The following is a 9,591-nucleotide window of genomic DNA, read 5'->3' on the forward strand; positions in this document are numbered from 1 at the left end:
CTTGGATCATTACAATCTTTCTTTTCTGTGTTGGCCTAAGTATTGTGGTAGAAGGGATTTTCTATTCATTTACATACCTAATGCTTTAACTTTACATTTTTTGCTTTCTTTTCGTGATATTTTTGGCAGAACTTTGAAAAAGAAAATAATATTTGCAAGCCAATGGTAATGTTGTTTTAACTCCTGTTTACTATTGACACATTAATTAAAAATAAATACACATGAGCAGTTAAAAATGTCTTGCGTTAAGAGTTTCATTTAAAGGGTCTATATGTATTATTCACCGTCAATCAGTGATTTTGTTCCTTGTTTTAAAAGCAGCCCCAACCCTTTATTTTTGTCATCTTTCACCTTTCTAAGACATGTTTGCCATACAAATTCCATTAATTTTTGTTCTTTTGGAACAGATGTTCGAACAAAATTTGCCAGAGGAAGACCTTCTGGCCTCGAAGACAGTTCCTCAGTACAGTCATGGAAAATGATGTCCTTTCCATTGTAATGTCACCACACATTTTGTCCTGGAAGGAGGAAATCTGAGATTCTTCGAAAATGAGACTGGAACAGAAATCTTCTGCTGGCAACATAGGTTTTGGGGAATGAAGTGTTTGGTTTCTTGGAAAGAAGCTGTGCTTCTTGACTTATGGCTGAGTCCTGTTTATTGAAATAATTTTTAAAGTTGTCAGAATTTTGTTGTTTGTTAAATCTGAGGACAGTATTATCAACAACAAAACCAGGTTTTCTGTTTGTTGTACCAAGAGCGATTTTCCTAAGTGAGCCGAAGGATCTTTCTTCTTGTTCTGCGAGGATGGATCTTAAGTTTATTATACGAAATATTTCCGGAAGGTGCACTACAAGACTATGGAAATGGCTGCCGTAAAATTTCCTCTCAGTGAGTTTCTCTGGTATGCCTATAACAGTTTTTGCCAACATTCCAAAAGAAAAGGTAAAGTTGTAAAGCCTTAGAACTGTCCTTGGTGACCTTTTGTCTGCTGGACTATAAGCAATGTTTTGAATTTCTACGAGAGAGTTGATCATGTTTTTTATGTCCTCTGATATTTTGCCATCAACATGGAGGTCATCAACTTTTTTTGGCAAACGTACCAGATAAATTCTGGCATCTGACCCTTTGACTTGTGTTTTGTCACCTATAATAGTGGTGTAGAATCTTTCAAGTTCTGTTTTTGTCGATTTGTCAGTAACGTGATTAGGCAACTCAACAATCAGGTTTTGGATGACATTTGTTAAGTCATGCAATGGCTCACAACTCATAACTTCATAATAGTTTATATTGTACTCTTCAGTTGTTTTTTGTGGTTGATTTAAAAGTAGGGCAGGTGGACGACAAATGCCATGCAGAACTTTATCAAGTTTAGTTTGAAGGTCTTGCTTACTCTTTAGGTTGTATACACCAATGCCCCTCTTGTCCAACTCGCTCTCGATCTCATCTTTTTTTAAGTTGTTAAAAGGATTTATACAGTTGTTGCATATGATTTTTTCCCACAGTACCCCTTTGACTACATGCTCCCTCCTTTCTTCTAAAGTCATGTAACTGATATCGAAGTAACGGATCAAGTCCATGTGCTGATTTGAGTTTACCTCACATAGACAACTATAGTGACCACCTCTTTTTTGGCCAGCTTCGAATTGTCTGGCAGGACCATCACCACTAAACAAGCGAAGTTTAAAATCATGTTGTGTCCCATCAATGTTAATGCCATTCAACAAATCAGAAAGTCCTCACATCTTGGTGTGGTATACAAGGCCTGCTCAACATCCTTTGATGCTTTAAAAGTTTAAAAGTTTCATGATGAAATATTACTTATTATTTTCCAAGGACTCGCTACATAGTTCCTTATTTTTTAAAATTTTCTGTACTCTAATAAAAAAGTGACAGATTTTGTTCAAATTTTGTAGGTTTTTCATCACCATTTCTAGTTGATTCGATTAATTTAAAAGTTATGGGACTAATTACTACATGTACATTGTATGTTGAATTTGTACATACTACCCTATAGGAAAATATAGTGGACTAAAATACTTGAAAACGGCTGGATGGATTTTGTTCAAATGTCGGACAGATTGAAAATGATTTTGCCAGGTCTGAAAATCAAATGGTCCAGATACATGTATGTGACACATACATGTAGTATAATTTAAAGTTGATATAACATATGTACATGTTGTTGTTAAAATAACTGTGTGTGGCATAGGTCCTTTCACCTGCTCTTACTTGATGTTCTATATACTTAGCTTAAGTACTAGTATATCTATTACATGTATGTAAAGCTTAGAGTGTATTAAGCAACTTTTTAATGAATGAAGAGTGGGCAGTGGCTGCCTCCCCCTTTATTCATTAAGAATTAACTTAATGTACTCTAAGCGGCTTTGATTATAACCTAGTTTTTCATTGGCCAATAAAAAAATAAGGTGTGATTGTTACTTGATATTACTTATTATATCCTTTAGACATGTACACAACTTAAAATACTTTATTTTTCTTTTGAAATGTTCTATTCTTATGACTGTCAGTTATTGACAAGTTCAGCATGAAAGGTATTTCAGTACATGGGAAATTATGTAGTTTCTTGCAAAATAAGAGTTGGTCAATAGCTGGGACAATAATATTCTATTTGCCAGAGGGAAGATCTAGAAATATTTTAAAGTGGGTCCAATTAAGAAATTTATACATATGTTGGGGACAGGTTTTGCAAATTTATTGTAAATCTCTTTCTAAACAAAGGGGGAGGGACCCTTGGAATGTGAGGTATTTACTTTGTCATAATTTTGATGTTCAGGCAGAAAATTTCTTAATGCTACTTAAGGGTTCACTTATCAAACTGAGTGTATGGTTGAAAAACTAGGTTGTATAATCTAGTTAATGACTGTAAAAATACCTTACTTTCTAGCACATTGTAGATATGTGTTCTTTTTTTGTTCATTGTATACTTAGCTTACTACTTTTATACATTAGTTTGATGTGTTTAGCTTACTTACTTGCACATTTTACTTATAATTGGATGTACATTTTTATGTACATGTGCTTATTTAATGATTTTATACTTATCTTACTTGCTGGCATTTAATGACTTTATACTTGACTTGCTTACTAGCACATTGTAGTTAAGATATACTCGACTTACTTACTAGCACATTATAGTAATATATACTTTACTCACTCACTAGCGCTAACGCATTGTAGTTAGATATACTTGTACTTGGCTTACTTTAACTTGTACAATATATTTTGATGTACTTGTTTAATGATTGTATACTTACTTACTAGCACATAGCGTTCGGGCATCATTTATCGTGGGTTTACACATAGTTTTGCATTCGTTTAAACACACGATAGAAGCATTCGTTCAAATGCATGCTGGGAGCGTACGTTTAAAAGGCAAGAAAGAAGCATTTGTTTATGTTTGTCCTTTGATTATTCCCTTGATTTAACTGTTATTTTTTATATTTTTTGCTATTATTAATTTATATAATTTCATTAATTTAATTTTTAATTTTTTTCTGTCTACATCATATGTCAATATTATTATTTTTTGTCATTTGATAGGAGCGTTTGTTTAAACACACGATAGAAGCATTCATTTTGGTGAGCATTTATAGTGGAAACGTAAATGTCTCGAGGAGTGTACCATATATAGTCATTTCTCATTTTATTACTAGTGACCCGTCCGTCTGCATTTTCCACACTTTTTTGTAATGCTTTTACCAAACGAGTTTGTTTTTAGTATTTGGCCCCATTATAAAGCATTTCAGATTAAGTTCAACTTTGGTTACTGTTGAATGATTTTTACGGAAGTTATGGCTCTTGGACTTAAAAAATTTCAGTGAATTTACAGTTTTCCACACTTTTTTGTAATGCTTTTACCTTTTGTATGTAGCCTTACTATGAGAAGTTACAGATGAAGTTTGACTTTGGTTACAGTTATTTGATTTTATGGAAGTTATGACCCTTCGACTTAGAAAGTCTCAGTGAATTTAAAGTTTTCCACACCTTTTTTTTACTTATTGGGGACATTGAAACACTGTTCTTTTATATGGGTTGGTATGATTGTACATGGAGATTACTTTGTTTGAATACTTGGTCATCTTATCAGTGGTATTTTTTTTTTATTTTCATTGTATATTTATATGCTTACCTGACTGGCCAAAAATGTATAGGTTAGGTCGCCCGACTGCTGTTTGGACATCAACTGGTTGTCGTTGTGGATAACTTGTTTTATACTCCTCATTTGTTAAAAAAAGTGCTGGTTTCATATAATAAGCTTACCATGAAACTAACATATGAGTGATTTAATATTGCAGAGTGATCATGCCATAGTTTTTTTTTTACCTGTTTCTATTTTTGTTTGTTGGGTCATGTTAACTTTTTCAGCTTGTTCCCTACCTATAAAGCAAGAATTAATTCTGTCCCTTTCATATTGGGCAAAGGATTGCCCACTTCCCAAAAGATGGTCTAAGTCATTGTCATTTTCTTGCATTGATTCTTCAATTTGGTGTTTAGTTTGATGAATAATTTTCTTGACTTTTTTTTGGCCTCTCTTGCAGTTTCTTTTGGTTGAAGGGACAAGGATTCTGCTACAGCATTTTTGAAATTAGTATCATACTTCCTTTCAACAACTGGTTGTAGAACCTTCATCATTGTTTCAACTGCTTTCTGTCCTTTTTTCTGAGATGGTTTTGTGTTAGGTGGTGTTAAATTTTCAATATTTTTCAATAGCATGGAACCAGATTGTACAAGAATGGAAGCATTTGAAAAGCTTTTGTGTAGAGAGGAAGAGCTAGCATGAACTGTCATGCACTGGATGCAGTTGTCTATAGTGTGTTGTTTTTGGTCAGCTTCAGGAAGGTGCAGCCAATTGTTTAGACAGAAGTAGTCTGTGAATTTCTTTTTTTCTCCATTTTTGCTGTTGTTAATGACATATTTGCTTTCAGTTACATACTTTTGAACCTTTTTTAATATATTTTTGAAAGTATCATAAGATTCAATATTTAGATTCTTGTAATTATTCTTGAAGATAGTGTAATTTTCATGTCTCTGAGTTATTGATGTGTAGTTGTTGTATTTTGCCTCAATAAACTTTTCCTTTTTTTTTCTGATGTTATTTTTGATTGAACTGATTCTGGGAAATTGTTGAATTTTTCAATAGCATTGCCATCTTTGGTCGATCTGGCAAGAATAACTTTAGCAAAGTTGCAAATATTCATAATTTCATACAATATATGGACCAATGAAAATGAAATTGATATATTTCTTAGCGTTTTAAAATCTTGAAAACAAAATGTCAGACATGTCTTCTGGTGTTCTTGCAGCTGATGCCCCTTAAAACACAAAAAAAAACAAGATACAAAAGGTGTACAAGTTTACACTTAACTAAATATATATGTTATTTATTTTATAAGTCAATAAAAAAAAATGTAGAACTGCAAGTAATAGGAAAAGTTAGATTTTGACCACAAAAATGCTTAAGATGTTGAGAAAAAAAGTAGCATGAATATCCTATTTTTTTATTATATACAATGCATCATGAAGTCACACACATTGAATAAAAAAAAATCACGAACACATTGAAATGTTTTGTATGTATGTTCACAAAGTCCTTGGTTCAATCGTTTATGCACAATGGTATGTCATGTCTGTGTCAAATGCACTTGCCTTAACTGGAGATAAATATTCTGCAGATCTACAAGTAAACAAGGTAGGTGAAACGCTTTTTAGTCCATTATTTTGTGTGGCAGCTTTTAAATTAAAGTAGGTCCAAAATGCATGATAAATACGACTGCGGATACGTTGGTTACAATATGTACAGTTGTATATGGGAAACAGGAAATTGCTAGTTCACTTAATAGAATTACACTTGTAAATTATGAAACAGTTGAAAAACGGATTTTTTATTTGAAACAAAGCAAAACTAGCTATCTTGGAGTAAGGGATAAAATTTACAGTTAGTTTTTTTTTATTCATATTTCCCGCATTCCATACGGAAAAACATTCCGGATCCGATTTCAAAATAATTCAGTTAAAATCACCTGAGCGCTTGGAAGTAACGGCAGTGTGCTTCAACTGCCCAAATTACGTGATGAATTATCAAAAATTACTAGTTGTTCCGATGGAACGATATGAATTTATTTTGGGGAATGATTGAATTAGAAGGCAATTTGTATGAAAACAGATGCTCGCAAGAGATATTTTTTTTAGAATCGTGGAAAATTAATAATGTTAATGCAAAAAGTTACCAATTAATCAATTACCGGCAAATTAATGGGGATATTTTAATTATGCATACTATTTCCTGAAGCGAGCACCGATAAACATGAAGGTTGAGCTTTCAATTAAACATGTGTAAAAGATCGACAAAATCCGTTCAGTGGAAAAACTTGTATTTTTAACTTTTATTCTTAATGAGTTACGCTAGCGCAACAGTCACGTCACAATACCTTAATGGGTGTTTTCGTGGACAATTTTTTTTGCAAATGTTACTTGATACACTCAGAAATAAAAACCACTACACACAAAATACCGTACAAAAATAATTATACAGAGATATTGCATTTAAATAAAAAACGATTTTCTATCCAAATAGTACCCCGATGTGCCTTAACTATCCTGCGTTGTTTTCTAGATGTACTGAATATATTATAGACAGAAAGACTAAATTGAGATAAATGATCTGCCACCCACTGCATGGCTCTTACAAAGAATGGTACTAAAATGTCGAAGTGAAGAAAATTTAAATTAAACTGATACAGCATTAGCTGAACAACGACTGACAGAAATAACAAACTTGTTTAAAGGTGTCCTTTGCTTTTTGGGAAACAGTTCATAATGAGAATTTCTCACTACTTAACTTTTATTGTAAATATAAATCATTTAATATCCATCTGCACAATGAGAACCAATCTGTTTATCGTGTTATAGTTTCCCTTTCCTATTCGTCTACCCGGATTTGACATGTGTGAGCAAATCAGCGTTTGTAGAAAAAATACAGGACGCTTACTCTACCAGTGCACCTGATCAGTTGTTTGTACGTGTTAATTTGGTTGTTTTATGTTCTTTGTTATGTGTATCAGTTTTCCCCTAGTTTTTTTATCCTTTAATTATATTCTTTTAATTTCTACTCAAATATTGTTTCTTTTAAATACATCTTAACATTGTCATTATTTTGTTTAATCAGAAAATTTAAAGGCGTATGCGTGTAAGACAAATAACTACGTTTCAAACAAAAGTGTCATTTACGCCACATATCCCATACTATCGTACCTATTTGTCAATCTTTCTAAAGAATGACCATCAGGTAATTTATTCCTGTTCGGTCATTCTTGCGACTAATTAGGAAATAGTACAAATTATCACATTGTTTTTTCTAAAACGCAAGTATTTTATAAAGAAGAAAAAATAGATTCAAAAGCAATCAGTCACATAAATGTTCACAAACATCAGTCACGCTACCAGCAAAAGCTGCAGCTCCTTTCCAAGATGCCCCTGTAGCTACCAATGACTGGGCAGTTGCAAAGGTGCTCCGTGCTGCCACATTTCCACCGTATAGTGACATCAACCAAGCCGCCGACCGCCAAGCGACTACTCCAGCTCCAATAAAACACAAAGCTGACAGGACAGCCGCTGATTCCGTCACTGATACAGTGAGATTTGTGGAATACCAAACTCTTCTTCCTAGATTTAAACAAAACATGTTTTGATTTCTTGTTTTTTTTTCATTTAATAACAAAGGTGAAAACAATCCATCGTGCTATACAACTCGCTATTTAAAAAATCGATTTTAGTTCTCATATAATATAATAGTACTTATTTAATGGTTAATTATTTTTGCTTATATTCAAGTTAACGAAATACCATCAAACGCTAAAAATTGAATTTGCCAGTACTTCATTTTGCAACTTTTAACTGACAGTAATATGCGTGAAAATAAATACATTTCGAATTTAAACAATTACATATACAGTTTTTGGTAAACTAGTATCATTATTTAGTTGATAACAAAGATTGTAAAAGAGTAATCAAGGGAACCAAGGTTATAGCGTTAATCAAAAGAATGTAAGCCAAGGACAAAGACCAGACATGGAAAACAGACATACACAACAAAGAAAATAAAGTAACTATAATCATACATATAAAGTAACAAAAGCAAATGAGCAACTCGGACTCCACTAAAAACTGGGAGCATGGATCAGGTGCACCGGTAGGATAAGCGTCCTCTGCTGTTCTAGAAACACCCACCGAGTTGCTCATAAAAAGTCAAGTCAGGGGGTAAACAAACGAGGAAAGTAAAACTATGACCCGTTGAATAAATCATTTTCCATGGTTCAGACTGAGTCCCGTGCAGGTCCGGTAGTCAAAAGAATAGGCCTGTAGCAGCGCTAAGCTTGTCGTAAAAGGCGACCAAATAGTGCTCAGAAACCTAGCCGGGGGCTAGGGCGCTCTGCCCACAGAGCACCTGGGATGTGTGCCCCAGGTGGTTGAATGGGGTACCCTTGGCGTGTTACATGCTGGGGTTGTCAGGCTATTATACGAAAAACCTGACCGCAAACCATTGAGGTGCACCGAGTTGGGAAAGATGCCACGTTCCCCGCACGTAAAAGAACCCTGTTGTGGTATTCGATAGGAGTAGGAACCTTTGCAATCCGCCACACGAGGCTAAATTGCCCGACCCTACCCATCCCTCCCTTTTATCTTGTGGCAATCAAAATTTGTTGACCCTACCATCCTTGTGTCCCATCCAATTTTTCATTTCATGTTTATTGTATCATCATTTCATGTTCATCGTCTGAATATAGCTGAAATATTGCTGCTCGGACATTAAACCCCAACAAACAAACAAACAAATTGTTCAGATGGATACACCATAACGATCCTCGAGTTCATAATGACGACCATAAAACGTCGGTAGTGATCACTTGTAGCAACATAACCCTTATCTAGAAACCCATTTGTTAGTAATATATTAAAAAGTTCATTAATAAGAAAGCCTTTTGGGTGCATCTGTCAAAATGTAAACAAAGAACAATGGTTTAAATGTCACAATTATGCATTGTCATTTTTAGCATTTTTTAAAGTATTGAAATGCATTTAATGACCTAAATGCTTCAGATTAAGGCAGGGTAAATGTTAAAACCATTAGTATGCAAAATGTTCTACACGATATGACGATTAAAAACACTGACACTACTATCAAATCATTTAAACAAATATAGAGAAACTATACGATTAAAATAGGGCCAGATCAAATTATTTGAAAACGATCGCCCTACCGGTGAATTTGACCAATGCTCCTAGTTTTAAGTGGAGTCCAATTTGCTCATTTTGTGTTTCTGGGTGCATATTATTTTGGTTATTTTATGTTCTTTGATGCGTGTGTCTGTTTTCCCTGTCTGGTTTTGTCCCTGGATTGTGTTCTTTTGTTTTCCTGTAGAATCCGTGTTCAGTTGATCACTCTTTGCAGTGAAGATATCTTCAACATTTAATCGACATGTTTGTGTAGTTTCCCAAGACCCTTCTGGCGCATATACAAATCGAAAAGTAGTTTATCAGAAAATAATATATCTCTTACAAATCACCTACCT

At 33.9% G+C, this 9,591-nt stretch overlaps 1 pseudogene; it reads right to left on the reverse strand.

The window, feature by feature from the left end:
• Nucleotides 1-276: 276 nt before the first annotated feature.
• On the reverse strand, nucleotides 277-4,810 carry LOC148597511 (uncharacterized; annotated as a pseudogene).
• Between the last annotated feature and the right edge of the window lie 4,781 nt (nucleotides 4,811-9,591).

This window comes from Perna viridis, chromosome 15, assembly GCF_037379345.1.
Source record: "Perna viridis isolate PV_CMFRI_1.1 ecotype Kerala chromosome 15, ASM3737934v1, whole genome shotgun sequence".
In the NCBI taxonomy this organism is placed as follows: domain Eukaryota; kingdom Metazoa; phylum Mollusca; class Bivalvia; order Mytilida; family Mytilidae; genus Perna; species Perna viridis.